Below are 23351 nucleotides of genomic sequence, written 5' to 3' on the forward strand. Positions count from 1 at the left end.
GTTGGACTATAAAGAAAGGTGAGCACCAAAGAATTGATGCTTTTGAACTGTGGTGTTGGAGAAGACTCTTGAGAGTCCCTTGGACTGCAAGGAAATCCAACCAGTCCATCCTAATGGAGATAAGTCCTGGGTGTTCATTGGAAGGACTGATGTTGAAGCTGAAACTCCAATACTTTGGCCACCTGATGCAAAGAGCTGACTCATTTGAAAAGAACTTGATGCTGGGAAAGATTGAGGGCAGGAGGAGAAGGGTATGACAGAGGATGAGATGGTTGGATAGCATCTCTGACTCAATGGACATGAGTTTGGATAAACTCCAGTAGTTGGTGATGGACAGGGAGGCCTGGTGTGCTGCAGTTCATGGGGTCGCAAAGAGTCGGACACGACTGAGTGACTGAACTGAACTGAGCTGACTGCCCATATCTCACCTCTTAGTGTTAGTCTTTTGTAGTGAATGGTTTGGTTTCTGACAGAACACACACTGTAAGACTGTCATCTGTACACACTGATGTTCTCATTTCACATGGTACATGGCCCTTGGACCCTATCTTCAAACCTGGTCAGAAGCACAGTTGTCAAGTGGTAGAAGGCTATCTCTCAGGGTCCTTGATCAAAGTAAAAAGTCTTACATCAATCAGTCTCGCAGAAATAAAAAATAAAAAGAGACTGCGAAATTTGGTGTCATCTGTGGAAATTGTCCCCTTGGTTGAATTTGTATGGAAATGTCTTAAATTCAGGTTCCAGACTGATGTTTTGCTTCCATCAACTTTAATGCGCCTGAAGGTGTGGGTCCTGGGAAAGATTTCCATTAATAGAGAGACTTTAGTGCTGGTTGCTGTGACCAAACACTTCGTTTAAAAACGGTTCTGTCATGTTATGTTCAAAATATGTCTAAATGTAAGTAGAAAAAAGTTTAGTTGTGCCAAGGACTCAGATTTAGAACTGGGAATGTGGGGGTGGGGGCGGTAGTGAATAAAACCAGGTTTTCTTAAAAGCACATAGGAAATATAATATCAGAGTTGTGTTTGCTAAGTAACACTCATTAGTAGTCATTAACTGGGGAATAAAATGAAGTGAGAGAAGTGATTTTTAAAAAGATAAATAACGGGAAGTTTTCTCTTCATCAGCAACAATATTGTGAAAGCAGCCATCTTTTAAATGGAAGTAAGTTATCACAGGCTCTTTGATGACTAGGAAAGAAAGGGCAGAGGATGGTACCTTGTCTATATATTTCTATCCTGAGATGGAAATCGGAAAGATAAGAATGTAAGGTGATTTAGAAACACAGCAGGTGTACAAAAACCTTGAGATGAGTTGCCCTTTCACAAGTACTAACTGGATGGAGAGACCCAGGTAAGAGGTCAGTGGCTTTTCTCTAATAAGGAGTTGAAAAGAATAATGAGGTGATGCCTGAAGCAAAAGCTGCAGGAGCCAGGCTACGCATGTCACAGAAATATTAGCATTTGTGAGCAGAGCATCGAGTAGGTTCAATGCAATGCAAAGAAGGACAATAGATCAACATTTCAGGTTGGACTTCAACAGAAATTAAAAATACATTAAAAATACACTTGTGTTTAGGTATTGATATTTCTTTCAGTCTTGCCTCCTCAATCTAAGAAATGAACTCTTAACTGTAATTTGCAAAGTAGAAATTACAATTTTGTTGTCTAAGTCAAACTTAAAATAATAGTGAAAGGTGATATCAAAATATATATGTTATATGTATGTTAAGTGTGCAATTGTGTGTGTTTTAAAGAACTCATACCCTGGCCTGGAAGTGTGACTTTTTTTCATTTATCTCAAGTTATCATACTAGGAAAAGAATAACTCATTCAGTCTGAGCTCCAGTCTATAGCCAATGGTGTCTACTTAGGATCAGCTACCTGCATTGCAGGAATTGTCAGCCTAAACTGAAAACACCTTTTTTTAAAATTTATTTATTTTAGTTGAGGGTTGGTTAATTACTTTACAATATTGTAGTGGTTTTTGCCATACATTGATAAGAATCAGCCATGGGTTTACATGTGTTCCCCATCCTGAACCCCCCTCCCACCTCCCTCCCCATCCCATCCCTCTGGGTCATCCCATTACCCCAGCCCTGAGCATTTGTCTCATGCATCGAACCTGGACTGGCGTTCCGTTTCACATATGATAATATACATATTTCAATGCTATTCTCTCAGAACGTCCCACCCTCACCTTCTCCCTCAGATTCCATATGACTGTTCTATGCATCTGTGTCTCTGATTCTGTCTCACATATAGGGTTATCGTTACCATCTTTCAAATTCCATATATACGCATTAGTATACTGTATTGGTGAAAACACCTTATTTTTGTAACGGCATTTACCAAACTACTGTCCTTTTTGAAAGTTAGAATTAGGTTATGAAAGCTTTAACATTTGCACACAACAGTTTAAAAAGCAGAGGCCATATTATGAAGAGATGGTGGGGAGAGTCTCTGTGAACTAGGGGGAAAAGTCATTCTGATAGGCATTCTTAATGTTAGTTATCAAATAGGGAGTGACATCCAGCCATTCAAGATGCAGTCAGAGACAGTGAATCATAGTTCAGATCTTCCCCATGTCCTATGGGTAACTAGGTCTATTCAGAGGAATTGCATTCCCTCCAGTCTGTCTTAATCTGCAAGTACTCCTCAAGGACTAAATTGACCTAGAAACTTTTGGAACACATATGGTTAGTAAGGTAAGTACATCATTCAAGATGAACAGTCTTTCTCCTGTCTGTGATAGCATTCAGCACACTGCATCTGGCTAAAAGGACCATTTCTAAAACTCCAGAGTTACCCTTCTCTCTTAGCAAACTCTCTTCCCCCACTTGCGCAGGGCTTAACTAATATTTCATGTTCCTTTCCTTCTGGAAACTCAGGCTACAGCACAGCCACAAGTGGTATGTGCTGGCAACCTGGAAGCGGGGAGGGACCTAATGCTTTATGGCAGCAGTTCCCAGCCTTTTCGGCACCAGGGACTGGTGTCATGGAAGATAATTTTTCAACAGACTGGAGTAGTAGAGGGATGGTTTGGGGATGATTCAAGGGCATTACACTTATAGTGCACTTTATTTCTATTGGGGCTTCCCTGGTGGCTCAGGTGGTAAAGAATCTGCCTGCAATGTGGGAGACCCAGGTTTGATTCCTGGGTCAGGAAGATCCCCTGGAGAAGAGAATGACAACCCACTCTGGTACTTTTGCCTGGACAATTCCCAAGGACATAGGAGCCTAGTGACTCTGGTACTTTTGCCTGGACAATTCCCAAGGACATAGGAGCCTAGTGGGCTACAGGCCATGGGGTCACAAAGAGTCAGACACAACTGAGTGACTAACACTTTCACTTCTTACTTTTATTATTATATCAGCTCCATCTCAGATCATCAAGCATAAGATCTCAGAGGATGGGAATCCTTGCCCTATGGGATATACTTTATAGTAATCAGAGGGATCCAGAAGATAAAGTATTCTTCCCCTGTCCCATCTGCAGACTGTGTAAGAAACCATGGTCCACATAGCTCCCCAGAGCCATCCCCAAAAGACTAGCTAAATGTCTGTGTTTTCTTTTGAAGCTGTGGCCACTTCAATAACACATTATGCTTCATTTGCTTCCTCTTTGTCTCTTCCTCACTTCCTTTCTCCCTTCACTCTTGCTGCCCCTGAACTATACTCTACAATAAAGCATTAGCATATAAATTTCACCTCAGATTCATTCTGTCATCTAAAGCTAAGCGTGGATGCCTGATAAATTTCATTATTTTGATTGAACGCCATCATAAGCAGAAATTATTGGCCCATGATAATATCTAATCAAAAGTCTTTACCTCATTTTGAACACTATGGACCAAGTGTGTCTCTCTTCTCTTATAGAAACACAAAAGGAGAAAGAAGCACAAGCACGAGGTTTTCTGTGCTGGATTTACAGATGGGAGAGATGCTATCCTGACTGTATCTTCAGGAAAGGATGAGATGACTTTGACACATCTTGATTTAAGTAATTAGTGATTTCCTATTAATCCTATATGTTTATGTGAGATGGAAGAAAAAGTCATTACACTGTGGTCCTGAAAGTATTAGGCCCCATAAGAGACTTTTCTGAAGGTGTCCTTTAATACTTCTACACATAAATTCTGGATATATCAAAGCTTTCCAAACACAAAACTATAAAACTCTTAGACTTCCATGTCCTTGCACCGGCTGTTCATTCTCCCTGAAGGTCCTAAACATGCATGCACGCACGCGCGCGTGCGCACACACACACACACACACACACACTTCCACCTTGAAAACTGATGATTCAGATAAAGACCTTTTCAGTGACTGCCCCAAAAGTCTCTCCTTCTCATTGCAAAATTAAGTGTCTCTGTTTCCTATTTATACTTCTGTTCCAATTCCTAGCTCAAAGCACCTATCTGTCTGCTGCTGCTGCTGCTAAGTCGCTTCAGTCGTGTCCGACTCTGTGCGACCCCATAGACAGCAGCCCACCAGGTTCCCCCGTCCCTTGGATTCTCCAGGCAAGAACACTGGAGTGGGTTGCCATTTCCTCCTCCAATGTGTGAAAGGAAAAAGTGAAAATGAAGTCGCTCAGTCGTATCCGACTCTTAGCGACCCCATGGACTGTAGCCTACCAGGCTCCTCTGTCCATGGGATTATCCAGGCAAGAGTACTAGAGTGGGTTGCCATTGCCTTCTCCTCCTATCTCTCTACTGGTCTTTTAACTTTAGTGGGAATTCCCTAAATTTTCAAATTGTGTTGCTTTTGTTTTTATATCCCCAATATGTCTCACAACCCTTGAGACACGATAAGGACCAAGTAAAAAGGAATGAAGGGGAAGACCAAAGAGGTGAACAAGAACAAAGAAGAGGGGAAAAAAAGATCATGGGAATGTATTCTATCAGTCTCCTTACATTCTTTCTTTCTCCCCAAATTTTGGATTTGAAGAAGAGAGTCCAAAGTTGAAATAATGTTACATATTTTTGAAAGTTTTAGAAAGCATCACAATATTTCTTGCACTGTACCACAAAACATTTTAAGTCAATCCTCAGGAGATATTTTTCTGATTAAAACATGCATTCAAGAGTACAATAACAATCAATAAAGAAAAGGCTGCTTTCCAGAAACTTGTTTTGAGGAAGTTGTCCTGAAACACTTTATATCTATAAACAGATATTTGTATTTCAATCCCAAATTTTGACATGTAGAAAAAGGACACCACGAATTAGAACAGATCACTGTGTAATGCATAGTAAGCCAGCTCATCCTACGGAAGAGATAGAAACTTGTAAGTGCAGTGTTTTTAACAACAAATTTGATTGAGCACTAATACACAAAACTTCTCCCAATCTTGAACCTCACAGGAGTTGACCCAGATGCATGAAAATCCTTCCTAAGTGGAATAGTTGTGCCATATCCAGGCTTTCAACACTGTGAGAGAAGCATCATTTCCTGAATAGGGCTGCGGTATCCTGACACAGTTTAAAAACTGAGGAGGCAATTACTATTTTTGATTGTGTTAACCTGTGTGTAATTATGTAATTACCTACAAAATTTAGGCAGAGTGTTACAGATCTAAATCATTAACTTTAACAATTGACAAGCTGCTTTGATTAGTATTTTCATAGTGTAGGATAACATACTTTTGTCGGCTTTCACATGATTAGTTATGATTGGGAATTTATTTATGCAGAACATTTTTATTGCCTGTTTGGAGAAACAGAGCTGGAGAGTGAGGGCAGAGGAGTCACGTGCCTCCCTCGTGGTTCAACTCAGGGAATGTCAGTGATGAGAAAATACAGAAGAGGTCCTCGTTGCTGCTGCTGCTGCTGCTAAGTCGCTTCAGTCGTGTCCGACTCTGTGCGACCCCATAGACGGCAGCCCACCAGGCTCCGCCGTCCCTGGGATTCTCCAGGCAAGAACACTGGAGTGGGTTGCCATTTCCTTCTTCAATGCATGAAAGGGAAAAGTAAAAGTGAAGTCGCTCAGTCGTGTCCGATTCTTAGCGACCCCATGGACTATAGCCTATCAGGCTCCTCTGTCCATGGGATTTTCCAGGCAAGAGTACTGGAGTGGGGTGCCATTGCCTTCTCCGGAGGTCCTCGTTATCACCCCCCAAATGACATAAAATTGTAGTGTCACCTTAGAAGAGTATCCAGAGAATTCAATTTGGGAGAATTGGGTTCTCCTTTGGCAAATTAGACTAACAAGGACATCAGTGTATGTGGCATCAACTCAGACTGTCACATGCAACCCCCGACTTGATCAGACAGCCCCTCTAACAGCATCAATCCGTGCAGCTGCTCTTCTAAGGAAAGCACATGTCAATATATTTGTTATTTACTTTCTAGCAGAAACCCAGCAGTTGCAGCAATTTTTGAGAGAATTCTCTGACACATCTCATTTCCTATCAGTCTTAGGTGCTAGTGGCTATACACACACATTCCTGTTAGGCTAACATCTCTGAATGCAGCTAGCTATTGGGAGAGAAAATCCTTTAATTTCTTGGCTATGATGGGACTGTGTGATGCCAAATTTCAACTCTCTATGGGAGACAGAAAGTCCTCAGGACATGAAGCTTTTCTTGTCTCCCCAGGCAAATTGGCTGGGCTCACATGTTTGAAGGAGGCAATTATTAAAAATGGCTTAGAGAAATTTTAAAGTAAAATTAAAAATAAAGAGAGTCCCCCAGCTCCTATGCATGTATTGTCTTTCCCTTCTTAGGGAGAGTGTTTGGGGTGGAGATCAGAGTAATCAAAAGCAGCTGACACAAGTAATCCACGCTAATTTGAAATGAAAAAAAATTGTGATTTGCCACTGAGATCAGAAGGTGAGACTATCCCTCCAAAAGAATTTGCAGAGCAAAATGGACCTTTAGCTCTCAGTAATCTTTCCTTTATCTCTACAATTTTATGACATTGTATTCTAGTGAAAATGTCTAGAAAGGAACAGTTTCATATGATTGTCATTGTCTTCCTACCTAAATAATAACAACATTCTAAATGGATTTTGTGGAGCAGAGAATGCTGTACCACATGAGAAAATTTTTTCTATATCAGATTAGGAATGCCAAACTCCACAACTGTAAAATATGGATCTCTCAAAATCAGACATCTCTGTTGCCATGTCTCACAAACAAGAACATCTGCTCCATCTTTCACAATGAGACTATTCCCCACAATCAGACAAGCTACTGTCTTTGAGATGCAAGCTTAATTATACTGTTTTTAAACCCTCATGACTGAACCCATATGAAACAATGTCACTTCCTTACTGTCTTTAATCTTGTCTTCCCATCTCTCTAAATGTACTTTAAATGTAGAATTTTATCAAATTTCTATTCTCCATCCAGCCTTATAGTTTTTCTCCTACTTAGCTATGACTCTCTAATAGTTCTTATGAATTTAAGAAGTATCTATCTTTCTGAAAATTTGGAGACTGAATCCTACTCTTCTTCTCTTCTCTGATAACATTATAGGTTATCTCCTCCATTATGTGCATTATGCAAGAAAAGAATGTTGTAGGATGCTTTATAGTATTCTTTTGCTTTCTAAATAAAATGATCACTCATAATTTTTTATTAACTTTTTTTGTATCTGCTTTCCATGGCCTACATAGATTCACATCTATGAATATCTATGTTTGCCGCATATTTGGAGGTGGCAATATGCATTTCCTCTGCCAGAGCATGCTACACAACAATGCAAAGCACCAGGAATAAAAAAAGAGTCAGAAGTCACTTGGGTTTTATAGGTAAGTTGTGTTGTTGAAGAATCTCCTCTGTTGGCACTTCATATCCAATAAGGCCATTTTGCTGCCTAAAGAACTAACCTATTTGTCTTTCTTGTCTTTCTAAGCACAGCATATTTGAATCCAGTACCTCAGCTGAAACTCAGGTATGAGATGAAGCACGGATCAGGAATAGGATATGATGGGCATTTGAAGTGGAGAGAGATTTGGGGATATTATGGGGAAAGATGTGAAGTTCAGCAAAGAAGAGAGGAATGGGATGAACTCTGGGATGATGTAAAACAAGGAGTGTCTTTGCACATATTACTTGGTAACAATAGCTGTATTTATATTTTAACACAGCTGTTTGGGACAGGATGATAACTGTCAAAAACAAAGCAATTCAAATCTCTAAACCAAGATTCCTTTGTTGTGGATGGTCATCCCATGCATTCTAAGATGTTTAGCAATACGTGTAGCCTCTTCCCACCAGATGCAGGAGACTTTCATTCAGTTATGAAACCAAAAGGGTCTCCAGGCACAGCCAAATGTCCCCTGCCTGCCTGGGAAGCAAAACTTCTAAAAATCGTCAATGTCTCACTTCACTTTTGACAACACAAGCATCTCTTATATTACCTGCTATGACTTTCAAGGGAAAGGCAAATGTCCATAGAGTTTAAATACTCCATATTCACGACCCATTAGCAACAGCTAAGCAGCCGCATGGTTAGTTGGCCACACAATCGGAAAAGGAAGTTAATGACCCAGCTTTATCACGAATGTATAAAGACCCAAATGTATAAAGTCACAGCTCTGTTCTCTACAATAGAATCTAGATAGTAAACAGGCAAAGGCCTGGTGTCTCCACAACATGCTTCTAGAATACTCTATGGACACGTGACACTCTTTGTCTACAGGACATTCTTTTTTTACATTTAACACTCCATTAATAAAAATCTCAAGAATAGTTGAGGGTGATGTTGGCACCTGGAAGAGGGAAGCCAATCTTTTGAGACATTCTCTTAGGGCCTGCCAGGCTTTCTTGCAGGACAGTAGAGCAGTCTTGTTTCTAGATGAAAACAATATTATTTCCACTTTAGCATCCTCAAAGGTCCATCATAAGTTTCCTCTTCATTTAAAAATTAACCATGAGCTACTTCATATTTCTATATTCTTAGTAATATGGCTTTTCATTAAAAGATCAAAACAGAATCGTATTAGGACAGCAAAATATATCTAATAGAATTTTATTAGAGTTTTATACCCAGTAGACTTGCTTTTAAATTTGAAAGGTATGTTACTATCAAGCTTACAGAAACAATACATTTTACATAATTTTACATTTCCAGGGATATGCTGGTCTTTCTTTTTCTGATCTCATAAAGTTTTCTAAATTTCTTAGGAAATGAAAGATTCTAAAAATCATAAAAGTTCCTGTTATTTCCTAAACAGCATGCAAAGCTGTTGCATAATCTCAGAAAAAGATAGACAGGACAGACCTTACAAATATATTTTAAAGCTCTGAAATGTAGACAAGAATATGTAAATTGAAAGTAAATTTATTTTAGTGAACTGGCAAGAAGGGAAAAAATATAGGGCCATATGTTACCATCAGTTTTGCTATGCATATTTGGGGGGAAAAAAGTTTCTTAAGCCAGGCATTTTCAGTCCATAAAATGCCTTCCATAGGTAACCACAAGCTGGCAGAAGTAGCAGGCAAGTGTTGAAAGTTAGAAATGAGGACAATGCTTTTATTGGTGGCAGAGCAGAATTGGGAACTTGGTCTAAGAGGAATGGAGATGAGGGTATGATAATTTTACGTAAGTGAAAATGGTATCAGTGAGTAAGGAAACTCTTAGCTAGAAGCAGAAGTTCTTTGTTTCACTTCCTTTTCTCCCATTGGTCTCTCTATTCACAGAGGAACTACTGTGAAACTCATCTACAGTGTAAAGAACATGTATTCCAGCTCACCTCTCCGTTCTAGGTTCTAAGTGATTTCTTCTTTCCTGCTTTGCTTCAGTAAAAATATCACAGTACACAGCAGGTCAGTTTGAGATCTAGCCACAAATACATATAATAAATTATGTGGACTAATATAAATAATATGCTGGCTGAAAGCAAGGCTTTATCTGTTCTGACTATAATCTGCAGTTCTGGAATAATGCCTGGGATACAATAAGTGCTCAGTAATTTTTATTAAATGACTGAATGAATATCATAATCATTTTGTGCTTGACATCATGAACTTATATATTTTAAATTAATAATTATTCTTCTATGTGTATTGTTTGTGTGTATGTAACTGTATTTGGACTCTGCACATTTCCATGAAAGACTAGAGACTGCTCAATGATGACATGTTTGTATATGTGTGTGCTCCTTTAGTATTTATAAACCATTTTTCCATGGCTTTATAGTACACAATCTCAGAGGACAGAATCCCAACTATTTCAGAAGACAGAATTCTATTTTTAACTGAGACCATAAGCAGACAAGTGATCGAATCTCTAAACTTCTATTTCTTGATCTATGAAGTAACTAACAGCTCTCCTAAGGTTCCTGTTAGGATTAAATGGACTGATAGGCATGAAATTGCTTGGCAGAAGGTAAAATACTGGATAAATATCAATGGCATTACTAAAGTTATTCTCAGATAACAAATAACATGGATGAATGTTATGGTCATTAAAATATTAGCAATTATACAACCTCCTGGACTCCAAGAAGTTCAAAGTTTCAAGGCACCAAAAGCAGGTAACCAAGAGTCTCGGGTTCCGAGGCTAATGGTAGCGGTGAGACTTGCTAGAATTCTTGAGTATTTTTGTACCTCAATAACATCATTTGGATAAAGAAGCCCCTCAGAAAGTTCCCCAAGCTTCCTTTCTACTCTAAGTTTTATGATTCTGTGAAAGAAACAGATTGATGGGGCACTTGGAGCATAATCCAAAAGGTAAGACCAGACTTGAGGAAAGTGTCAGAAAAAAGGAGTGTAGTTGGTCACATCTTGTGCCCAACTTACAACTTCTCAGCCCAACGCTCACTCCAGTCATTACTGCAGCAACCAGCTTCCCTCAGCTGTCATCTTTTTGCACAATACAGACTTCTCTGGACCCCTGTCAGCACTCACACATGGGCATCCTGGGAGTGTAAGGAAGTCAAGACCCAAAGAGGGAAACTTTCATCAATGGAGGACAAGATCCAATGGACTTAACTCTCCTCCTCCTATCCCTCAAGTAAACATTTCTAAAGTGGTACTCTATGGCTTCTCAGAGGGTCCTGGTAGGAGGAAACTCAGTTCTCCTCAGGGGTGACCAACTCAAGGCCACATCCTTGAGTGAAGAGGCTTTCCCTCTTCTCTGTTTCATGCTTCCTAAGCTACCACTCCTGTTCCTTGGGATCAGTTCCCAAATTAAGCTACCTGAACACAAGCCCTTGTCTCATGCTATATTATGTTGATGGATCATAGACTAAGAACAAGTGGTCTTGAAAAGCTAACCTTCCGGATGGGATTTCAGAGCTGAATCATTCCAAAAACACACTGAGATAAAGAAGTCATCATTGTAGTAGCATGAGGTCCTGGTAACTTTTAGTATGCTCTACCATCATCATTACTGAGCTAGCGTCAGCTTTAGTTGAGAGGCTTTGTAAGTCATAAGAATCCCAAGGAAGTGTTTAGAGGGATTCTCCTCCTCTGCATTTGCAAAGCAGATTGTGATCAAATTTGAGTCCTGGATATAATTGTAAGCAGACTGAAAGCAGTGGTTGAATAACCTTTATATACCAATGTCAAAGACATGATAGACAAATCAAAAGTATTCCAAGACCTGAGATAGGGGTATTTCATACCAGGTGGTTAGACAGTAAAGCTGTATGAAAGAAAATCTATCGACGTCAAAGCATTCACGTTTCAGAATTTAACATTCTAACCAAGAAACCTAGAACCAGTCTCAGTGCGCTGTTAGGATGGCACCCTGAAGCTTGGTCTATAATAAGTAATATAGAGATATCAGAACTACCTTAACAGAGGATTGAGGAAAGATTCAGAAACCTCAGAAATAATGAAATGATTTTTTTTAATGTGAAACCAAAGAATCTATACCCATGAGCCTGCCACACCAACAGAATTTCAGGGGTCAAAAGGTCTGGGGCAAGCTAAGACATTTACAAACCCTAACCTAACCCAATAAGGTAAAGGACAAGTTGTTGGACCTTGCACCTTCACTATCAGGATAAATGTACATGCTGTGTGTGTGCTAAGTTATGTATGACTCTCTGCAACTCTATGAACTGTGGCCTGCCAAGTTTCTCTGTCCATGGGATTCTGCAGGTAAGAATATTGGAGTGGGTTGCCATGCCCTCCTTCAAGGGATCTTCCCAACCCAGAGATTGAAACTGAGTCTCTTACATCTCCTGCAGTGGCAGGCAGGTTCTTTACCACCAGGGCCAACTGAGAAGCTAGCATATAATGAGAATATTTGGATGTCGGAGTCAGTGCAGACTGCCCTTGGGAATGACACAGAAGGTTTGAGTAGATTTCAGAAGAAGAGATGGAATTACAGAAGTTCCTATCTCAAGTACAAGCTGCCCTGACCAATGGACCAGAGAACACAGCAGATCCAGTGGTTCTAGAGGTGTCTATGGTGAGTTCTGACTCCAAATGTGGTGTCTATTAAATCCTATTAGTAGAGTCTTAATGAGAACTCGCCTTCATTTGAAAAGCATTTCCTGGCTTGTTACCATGCCTTAGTAGAGGAAGAACACCTTGACCATGGAGCATAGTGAATATGCCACCAAAGCTATCCATTAGCTGAATATTTTCCCAACTGTTGAGCCATAAGTTTGAGCAAATGAGGCAGTGATCCATTGTTAGGTAGACCGTGTGCAATCAAGTCCAGAAAGTATAAGGAAATTCTATAGACATGAAGCCCAGAATCTTACTTCTACTTTTGTTGCATCAAGGCTTTCCCTCAACTAAAGCCTAAGGCCTCATGCAGTGGTGCCAATGGTATAACTCAAAAGCAGAAGAGAAAAACCTGTGGACGCAGCTCATCAGTGGATTATCTTGATTTGTTGGTAATAGTCAAATATGGACTACGAATGCCCTATGGAGCCCCACACCAGGAGATCCCAAGTTGAAAAAAAATCCCCAAAGTTCTTTTCTGCTCTGATGTTCTATGACAAAACAGGTGTGTCTGGCGCACTTGTAGCAGCATCCAGAATGGAGGGCTATATTTAATAAGCATATACTGGACTTCTCTTGTGCCCTTCCCTTGGTCTATCTTGCACTTTAACCCTTGCTGTTGTAACCAGAAACACAGAACGAATCCTGACAGCACTTCTCTTAGCAACTCCAAATACTACTGGCTTTATGCTCTGGGGCTTCAGTGACTCCCTAGCAGCGTGAGACACTTTGGAGAGGTGTCAGGCCACAAGAGAGCAGCCTGGAATTGAAAGAGAGATAATGTCCCATTAATAACCCTTTTGTTGACCTCTTAAGAACCTTGAAATAGGAAGACAACCTCAGATTAGCTAATTATAAACTCTAGGCATGCTGTGAGGGTCAGAAGGCCTCCAAGGTAAGATTTAAAGAGACCCACTAGGTATTAATGCATGTACAGCTTGGAAGTGCAAGAATGTTGTTGTTCAGTTGCTGTCTGACTGTTTGTGACCCCATGGACTACATCATGGACAGGCTTCCCTGTCCTTCACCATCTCCAAGGGTTTGCTCAAACTTCCCCGGGAAATCATTTCCCAAAACAAACTACCACCAATCAAACCCTTGTTGTGGATTCTTTTCCTGCTGGGACAGCTAGGCTAGCCCTGAGAGGTAAGAATAGGAAGCACAGTTCCTTAACTGGAGACTTGGCTCTGATATCCAGTAATTCATGAATGTATAGATCTAACACAAGAGATGGCATTAAACCCTCCTTCTGATGTTTTGTACCCTTAGCCAAGAGATTTTGCTTTGTCTGTTTTGTAGTGATGATGGGGAGGGGAAATTCCTCAGAGAAATATGGGGGAGAAGATAAAAGACCTATCTAGAAAAAAACTATCAGCTTGTCACTATCCATGATGCCTGACCCTCCTCTACTCTAGACTGATTTTGAATCTCATACCTGGATGAAACTGTGTAATATCTCCTCAAGGATTTCTTGGTGGTTTCTTGGCTAATTCAGGAATCCCAGTCTTCTTATAACATTTTGACATTTTCCATTTTGGGGATGAAGCCAACAGCCTGGTTTAGCTAGCCATTTTATACGGAAAATACTTTAATTTTTAAATCAAAAATAAAACTAACCATGTACTATCTACAAGATCTTAAGAAACTCATTTATCTCAGCATCCTTATCTATAAAACAAAGGGTTGTTGTAAAGATTACATGATAGTATCGAGTTGTGTCTGATACATAGTCATGCTCGACAAGTATTAGCTGTTGAGCTAGTAATTAATTCTAGTCATGAATTAGAGTTGCATAATACATATATTTGGTTGATCTGTAATGAATAAAGGTACCCCCTGGTTACTGGGCAACAGAAGGACCTATTCCAAAACTGGGGACCTCTTACTGTGGCCCTGCTACTGACTCTGTAAGAGTAGAAACCCAGACAAAAGAGAGGAGCCCCAGGGTGGTAGAAGAATTATATGAGATGTTTAAGATTTGCTTCAGAAGGATGCAGGTTTCCTAGAAACTTCTCCCACATGGCAGGAAATATATATACCATATAAGCCCTGGAAGAAGCAGGGAAGAAATCAAGACCAGCAAATCTCTTCAAAATTTCAGAATTAAATTATTAGAGAATTAGAAACCTAGGCTTTGGAAACATTATTTTCCTACTTTTTTTTTTACTTCCTGCAGTTTTATTTTTTCTTCTCCTTTATTATCTTAAGGTTTTGTTTTTTTTTTACTGTTTCATTAGTCTTTAGGGAAAAGATAGTGTTACCTTTAACCTGATCTGTAAACAAGATAGCAACATATCCCCAAAGGCCACATATGCTGAGGGCAGCTTATCAAGATGAGGCACCTCCAAAAGAAAGGTGAGTTTTTCAGGTACACAGTGAGGAGATGTAACCCAACTCAAGGCCTTTTTAAGGCCACACAGAGACCTCTTCAGTGAGATCTTAAGACTTGGAGATTTCTCTGTGAGTTTACATAAAGGAAGCCCATATTTTGTTGTCTTGTTTTAACTTTTATTGCTAAAATAAGAATTGTACATGTTTAAGGACTCATGAGTGACTAACGCACACACAAGGACTCATGATGATCTGAGATACACAGGGAAATGATCACAACATTCAAACCAATTAACACATCTTCTCCTCACATACTTAACATTTGTGGGTGTGATATAAACACCTGAACTGTACTCTCTTAGCAAATTTCCTGTATTCAGTATGGGATGGTTAACTATGATCACCATGCTGTACACTGGATCTCTCATCTTGCTCATTCTACATAACTGCAACTTTGTGTCTTTCAACCAACATCTCCTCCCAGGAGACCCCCACCGTCTTGCCCTGATAATCACTGTTCTACTCTCTGCTTCTACACATTCAACTTTGTTAGCTTCCTCATGTAAGTGAGATCATGCAGTTTTCTTCTTTCTCTGTCAGGTTTATTTTACTTAGCATAATGTTCCCCAAGTTCATCCACACTGTTGCAAACGGCAGGATCGTAAAGGAGGTCAGTCTCTTAAAACAGCATCAGAATCAGGCATCTGTCATAACTGCCACTTCTAAATGCCGAGGCCAAATATGAGTCAACACTTCCAAAATACACACAGAAAAGTGTACTACTCTATATTATCCTAAAATAGCGCAGCATTTTATATAAGGATCATCTCTAATACTCATCGGTTCCTTCTTTTTTGCATAACAACTAACGTTAGCATAAGCCTGTCAGTAATGTCAATAAACAAAGAAAAAGTTCAAAAAATTAATCAATTTTTGATTATCCTTCTCAATCATTACTAGCTCTTCTCTGCAGTTGCTTGCTCTATATTTGTTCTTCAATCTCATAGGAAGCTCCAGCCTCAAGATCCCTGTTTTTTTCTTATGGACACCCTCATCTCTTTACCTCCTTTCCCTATAAAGCTTACATTTCTTAATCCATCATTTAAATCCATCTATTATAAATATAGAGAACACACTATATATGCCAAGGGGTGGAGGGGTGGGGGAGGGATAGATGGGGAGTTTGGGATTAGCAGATGTAAAGCCATTATGTATTGGATAGTCCTACTGTAGAATACTGGGAATTATATTCAATATCCTGTGATAAACCATAATGGAAAAGATGAAAGAGAATAGATATATGTATGACAGAATCATTTTACTGTAGAGCAGAAGCTCACAATGTGACAAATAAACTACAGTTCAATAAATTTTTTAAAAAATCCTTCTGATGTCAAAAACCTGCAAGTCTTGTTCTCTATTTTTCCTTCCAAGTAAGTAACAACTAACAAAATCCTGGACTCAGAAGAATCCAACCTTTCATCCTTCCCAATTCTGTGCCAGGACCACTGAGTGCCATGGGCATCATTCAATTCTGTTAAGCTGCTGCTATTACAGCTTTGAGGTTTCCAACCTATGTTGAGTCTTCACTGCTGCCTGACCACCACTTACATCAGTGATTCTCAACCCTGGCTACACATTAGAACCCTGGGGAGCTTTTAAAAAGTCCTGATACCTGGGCCTCACCCCAAGCGAGTAAAATCAGATCCTCTGGTGGCAGGATTGAGGCTTTGGTAATACCCAAAGTTTCCCCAAGTGATCTAACACACAGCCAGGGTTTAGAACATCGCTCACAGTCTAGGTAGCAGATAATAATCACCCAGAGTTATTTCAAGTACTGATTCTAGGTTCCCCCTTCACGTATTCTAATTTAGTTTGCCTATGGTACAGTCTGGGAGTTTTGACAATTCCCTAGGTGATTCTAGTGTGCAAACGTAAGCCCCACTGGCAAGAGCCACAGTCCTCAGGCCTCCAGCCTTCTCCTCCCAACTCACCACAGAAGATGGCCTTGCTTCCTTCTTCACAGAGAAAATAGAATTTATCAGAAAAACCTCTCTTATCCTTCCTTTCTGCCATTAAAGTCACAGCAAACCTCTTCCGGTCTATGGCTAGTCTCCGCACTTCTATTCTGGCTCTGTCCTTCCCCCATGCTCTCAGATTTCTCTCCATCATTACTTCCCTCCTTTCCCTCTACCTGCTCCCCATTGGTAGTTAACATGTTCCACTATCACTCACTCCAAAGGAATGCTTTCCTCCTCCCCACATCTTCTTTGAGTGCTCTCCTTTCTCTATCAGCTGTTCAGAAGCAATTGTGCGCTCTTCCTGAGTGGCCACTCCTGTACATGTTGCCATCTGTTTATTCCCAAAAAAAGAATATTCCAAAGAAACCAGTGACCTCAGTGTCGCAAATCCAGTGCGCACATCTCACTCAGCCTTTGTTGTTTTCCTTTGTTGTGCTTAGTTGCTCAGTCGTGTCCAACTCTTTGTGACCCCATGGACTGTAGCCCGCCAGGCTCCTCTGTCCATGGGGATTCTCCAGGCAAGAATACTGGAGTGGGTCGCCATTCCCTCCTCAGGGGATCTTCCCAACCCAGGGATTGAACCCAGGTCTCCCACGTCACAGGCAGATTCTTTACTGTCTGAGCCACTCAACCTTTATTTTCATTAAATCCTCAGCAATGTTTGGCCCTGCTGACTTCACCCTAACTTCTTGAAATCCTCCACCTCTCCTTGGTGCTTTTAACTCCATACTCATCAGGTTTCCCCCTTGGCTCCTCGGATACGATTTCAGCTGCAGTCACAGGCGCTGCTCCCTCGGCTCCTCTAAACGCTGCTGCCCCTCGGGGCTGCAACCACCCACACTCTCTGCTCTCATGTCATATGTTTGTTGTCCCCCATGACTTTCATAGAATGTGCTAAGTGATTTCGCACCCTTATGGATGTGAAACTCAACCCACAAAGGCAGGTAGTTAAGAATTATAAATGATTTGAAATTCCATCTCAGAGGCATTACTCTATAAACTGATAGAAAAAACTTAATGAGTTCCTTTAGGGATTCCAACAAGTAATTCTGCAGTTCTGGGGTCACGGGCATTGGGGTTGAGATGGAGAGCTAAGTACCACATCCCATATGACTAGATGACCTCAGAGATTTCTGAAAAGTCTCCCTGTAACTAGCCTACCTTTGCTGTTCAGGGTCCATAGCTTTTCTGCTGTGTCTGAATCATTACGCTTAGGACACAAGGACCCCCTTGACCTCCAAATTGCAGGGTCCAATACCCCCTGGAGCATCTCTCTCCTCTCTGCCCCACTTGCTCCTCTGCCACCTTCAATTCCATTTCTCACCTAGCTGACATCTTCTCATTGTATTCCTTTAGGAAAAATGTCCTCACCCCCTGTTTCTGCCAATTAAGTCCATTATCTTGGCGCTAGTGGCAGAGAAGGCAATGGCACCCCACTCCAGTACTCTTGCCTGGAAAATCCCATGGACGGAGGAGCCTGGTGGGCTGCAGTCCATGGGGTCGCAAAGAGTCAGACACGACTGAGCAACTTCACTTTCACTTTTCACTTTCACGCATTGGAGAAGGAAATGGCAACCCACTCCAGTGTTCTTGCCTGGAGAATCCTAGGGACGGGGGAGCCTGGTGGGCTGCCGTCTGTGGGGTCGCACAGAGTTGGACACGACTGAAGTGACAGCAGCAGCAGCAGTGGTCAAGAACGCACCTGCCAATGCAGGAGGCATAAGAGACGTGGGTTCGATTTCTAGGTTGGGAAGATCACCCGGAGGAGGAAATGGCAACCCACTCCAGTGTTCTTGCCTGGAGAATCCCATGGACAGAGGAGCCTGGCGGGCTGCAATCCATGGAGTCTGAGAGTCAGACACTACTGAAGCGACTTAGCACATTACAGCTAAAAATGATGCAATCAGGAAAATGTTTCCCAAGAATAAACTTTGGCTCTAAATTTGATAAAATCAGACATTAAGTTAATCAATAATACTTATAAAGAACTTATCACAGTGATGAACACATAGGGAGCAATTAATAAATGATAGATATTTGTATTTCCCTACTTAAAAATAATTTCTGATATCATACATAAAATAAATGACTGAAGCAAATATTAAAATGTGAATGCTAAGTAATGGGTTATACTTGTTTGGCATATATACCAAGTTGGGTTATACCAAGTTTGGCATAAGAATTTCATACCTAATGACAATTTAAATGGACCAAAAAAAAAAGTTGAGACAGAAAAATCATTCAAGTTCTATCAGTGTTTTGTGATGAAAAAACATGAATAAGAGTCACATGATTTTGTGTGGCTACATGTAAAGCACTAAAGAAATAGCAAGCCTTGTTTGATCACAAGTAAAATGAGAAACCAAACTTGTTGCTTTCAAAGTTCCTTCTCACCTGTAAAAGTATCTGATACTATAAAAATAATTTCAAAGAGTCACCATCTAGAGAACATAACTAATAACACTGAATCTCTGCCATGGATTATATATGTTATAAATATAAATCTATTATATATAAGTTTATATGTGCTTACATAAAATGAGGTATGAAGTGTTTGCCATTTTATATTTTCTAGAAGAATTTTTACTTATTGGGAATGATCGTATCCCTAAACATTTGGCAGAACTCACATAAAAATCAGTTGTGCTTGGTGTTTTCTTAGTAGGAAGACTTAAAAATACTGATTTAATTTTTAAGACTACTCAGGGTTATTTGGTATTTCTGTTCTTCTAAGTCACTTTTGATGTGTTATTTTTTTTTAGTAGTTTTATCCATCTTATCTAAGTTCTCTGATTTATTGTTCACATTGTTCATCTTATTCCTTTATCATTTTAACTGTTCACTGTAACTACAATTATGTTCCTTTTTATGTTAATATTTTATGCTTTTTCCTGATCTACTTTGTCAGTTTATATATTTCGGTTTTTGGACATTTTTAACATGTATATTCCATATTTTTAATGTCACATTAATTTATTCTGTTATCTCTACTATTTCTTTGCTTCTGTTTTCTTTGGGTTTATTCTGTTGACGTGTTTCCTAACTTGTGGTGAATACAAAGCTCATTAATTTTAAGATTTTATTCTAATATAAGTACTTACTGCCGTATATTTCCCTTAAAATACTGTTTAATGCTACTCAAGAAGTGTCTGTGCATATGTTTTGTATTGCAGTGGCCATGGAGATAAGTTGCTTTTATCTCTTTCGACAGGCTGTGCTATCAGGGAACTCTACTCAGTACTCTGTAATGACCTATATTGGAAAAGAATCTAAAGAATGGATTTATTTATAACTGATTCACTCTGCTGTATGGCAGAAGCTAACACAACATGAACATCGATACAATTAATTTTTTTTTTTTTAAAGCCTGTTCTGTGAGACTGGCAGCGGCTGCACCTTCTGATCCGCTGTGGCAGCACCACGGCCAGACCTTCACAGGCTGCTCAAAGCCAAGGACCCATCAGAGCAAGGGTAACAGCGCAGGCCTCGTTTGCTGGACGTGGGACTCCTGCAATGGGCAGCCTTAACCTGTGGACTCGCATCAGCTTGGCTGAGAGTTTACTCAGGACTGTGACGGTCTAAAGTTCTTCCTCCCCAACCCTGCTTTGTCTTTTCATAGCCTGAAGGCTCCTGTGGCCTACTCCTCCACATTCCCTCTTTATTCTTCAAGGGCGTCTCCCCAAAATCTCTCCTGTACATCTCATTCTGTATTGGTATTCGCTTCTCAGAGGACTCAGACTGACACTAGTGTTTTTATTATCATCATCCTAAATGTTTCCAAATTTCTCTTAAGATTCCTTCATTGCTGCTGATGAGTTTTCCCCTCCAAATTTCACCTCCTAACATAATTTCATTGTCTCGTGTTCATACGTTGTATCCTTTGAAATTTCTTTTTCATGGTACTTGAAGAAGAATGAGTATTAATTATCGAGTGCAGAGTTCTTTATAAGTTCACTAAAACTGTTATTTTATTCAAATTAAATATATAGATGTAAGAGATGTATAATCTCTCATTCTCAGAGTGGATTTGTTCATTTCTCCTTTCAGTTCTGTTAAGTTTTACCTGGTATGTTAGAGGCTATTTCATCGGGTATGTACAACTTTAGAATTGTTACATGTTCCCAGTGAACTGGAATTTTATCTCTGTCTATTGAGTCCCTTCCTACATGATATTGCTTTTGACCTAAAAGTCTGAAAGTATTATTCTTATTTCATTTTTAGGCTACTTTTGTTTTTTCCCGATCTTTTAAATGAAAATATTTGTTTACCTTTATATTTTAGGTTATCCTTGGAAAATAGCTTTTGCCATACATCCTGCAATCTAGAAATATTACTATTTTAATTACTGAGTTTAATAGCTTGTTCACTTATATTTATTTTGATTGCTGATACACTTTTTTCTGTTTTATTTTGTGTTTTTCATATGTCCTGTTTTTTTTAACACTCCCTTTTTCTCATTTCCTCTTTCTTTTGCCTTGATTGCATTCATTTCTTTTTTATTTCATTACACCATTTGGTTCTATTTCTTGGTGGTTATCTTTGAAAATTTACCCTGTATTCTTAACATTTAGAAAAATCCCATTTTTATGCCTCTAAAGATCTTAGAATATTTCAACTTTAACACTTTATAACTCTGCCTCAATTGAAAATTATATTACTGTTTAGTGTTTTAGTTATCTCTTACTTTCTGTTTAATCTTAAGCTCATACATTGGACAAAACCACCATTTTTCTTATACAATGTCTACATTTGTTGACATGCTAACATCTTTGTTCACTTATTCCTTACACTTCAGATCTGCAGTCATTTTTCTTTTTTATTACATGCATTCTTTAGAAGTTTTTTTTTTTTTTACTTGATGAGGCTAAGTTTGTAAAGAAGTCTCTCATTAACGGAAAATTTATTTCTATTACACACAAAATCTAAATATTTTTTCCAGATTTCAATTTATTGAGGAGTAAAGTCCTTGGAGATTTAAAAAAAGTTCCTGGGAGTTCATCAATGCATTTAAAAGTGTGTTTGTTTAAAATCTAAACTGATTTACACTGAAAGACTTTTAGAGTAGTCTATTATTATAGTATTCCTGTAGTCTAGTCTTCCTATAATTCTGAAAGGACCAGATTATTTTTATCATTTTATTTATAAACATAATCAAGCTCAGTCATGTCTCACTCTTTGCAATCCCACAGACTGTAGTCCACCAAGCTCCTCTGTCCCCTTTCCCAGGCAAGAATACTGGAGTAGATTGCCATTCCCTTCTCCAAGGGATCTTCCCATCCCAGGAATCGAACCTGGGTCTCCTGCATTTCAGGCAGATTCTTTACCATCTGAGCCACCAGGGAAGCCAATTAAGCTTTACCAACATGCAATATCAGTCCTGAATATTCATTGGAAGGACTAATGCTAAAGCTGAAACTCCAATATTTTGGCCACCTGATGCAAAGAACTGACTCACTGGAAAATATCCTGATGCTGGGAAAGATTGAAGGCAAGAGGAGAAGGGGACAACACAGGATGAAGCAGTTGGATGGCATCATTGACTCAATGGATATGAGTTTAAGGAAGCTCCGGGAGTTGGTGATGGAAAGGGAAGTGCCTTGTTGGCCACTGTTCAAGGTAAAATTAATGATAGTCTAATTAAATGTGACAAGAAGTCAACCAAGATTTAAAATTATCAAGAGGCTGACTTGATATAAAGAGGAACAATTATCATTGTTAGATATGAAACTGGTCTAATTGATTATTGTGGCTTTAAATAATAAGCTAATGAAAGATGAAGGCATCATTAGCAAAAGATTTTAAAAATAAGATTTATTTCATCTTTATTTTACCCTTTTAAATTTATATTGCATTTATTTTACTACATATATTTTACATCTATAAATAAGCTAGTATACTTTTATTAGGGTTGAGTGCTCAAAATATTTTTCCTAATAAGGATATTTATTTTTTAAAATTGGGGGTAACAATTTACTACCAAATAAGTGACTTGAGAGCTTGAGCATTTAGGATTTATCTTTATTTCCTTCATAGAGGCTAACTTTGACCTTTCCATGTGGTAGTAATCCAATAACTCTTTATTTGTTTATTTTAATTGGAGGCTGATGTCTTTGTAGAATTAATATTTTGTTTATCTTACATATTTTAAAAGTTGTTCTTCCCACTGACTCTATTTTTGTATGTGGTAGGGATTTTGAGGAGCATTCCCTCTTGGATCATCTAATCTATTCCCAGAATGTTAGTAGAATTGATTTTTATTATTCCAAACTTATGCCTGATGGATGAGTGTCAAGTACTACTGTGAATATTATTAGTAGAGGTGAATTCATTATTTCCCTTGACAATCAGCATCGTCACTTAATTTTCTCATGGTTAAAAAGTTTTCTTATATTTAACTTAAATTTCCCAGTGCAGTTTAAGCTCGTTACTTCCTGTTTTGCTCTCATTGACTAATGAGAATTGGTCCCTGTCCTCCTGGTAATATCCCTTAACATATTTTTGGAAGCTATCATGTCTCCCCTTAGCCTTCTTTTCTCCAGATTGGGAAATTCCCAGCTCTACTAACCTTTTATCATACATTGTATCCTA

General features: G+C 39.2%; 1 long non-coding RNA gene across 1 annotated transcript in view; it reads right to left on the bottom strand.

The window, feature by feature from the left end:
* The window catches only part of LOC145530451 (uncharacterized), a 203474-nt gene that overhangs the window by 18002 nt on the left and 162121 nt on the right, over positions 1-23351 (bottom strand). The gene's annotated exons all lie outside the window — the stretch shown is intronic.

Source organism: Giraffa tippelskirchi, chromosome 1 (genome assembly GCF_054371585.1).
Source record: "Giraffa tippelskirchi isolate mGirTip1 chromosome 1, T2T-mGirTip1v1.2.pri, whole genome shotgun sequence".
Lineage (NCBI taxonomy): Eukaryota > Metazoa > Chordata > Mammalia > Artiodactyla > Giraffidae > Giraffa > Giraffa tippelskirchi.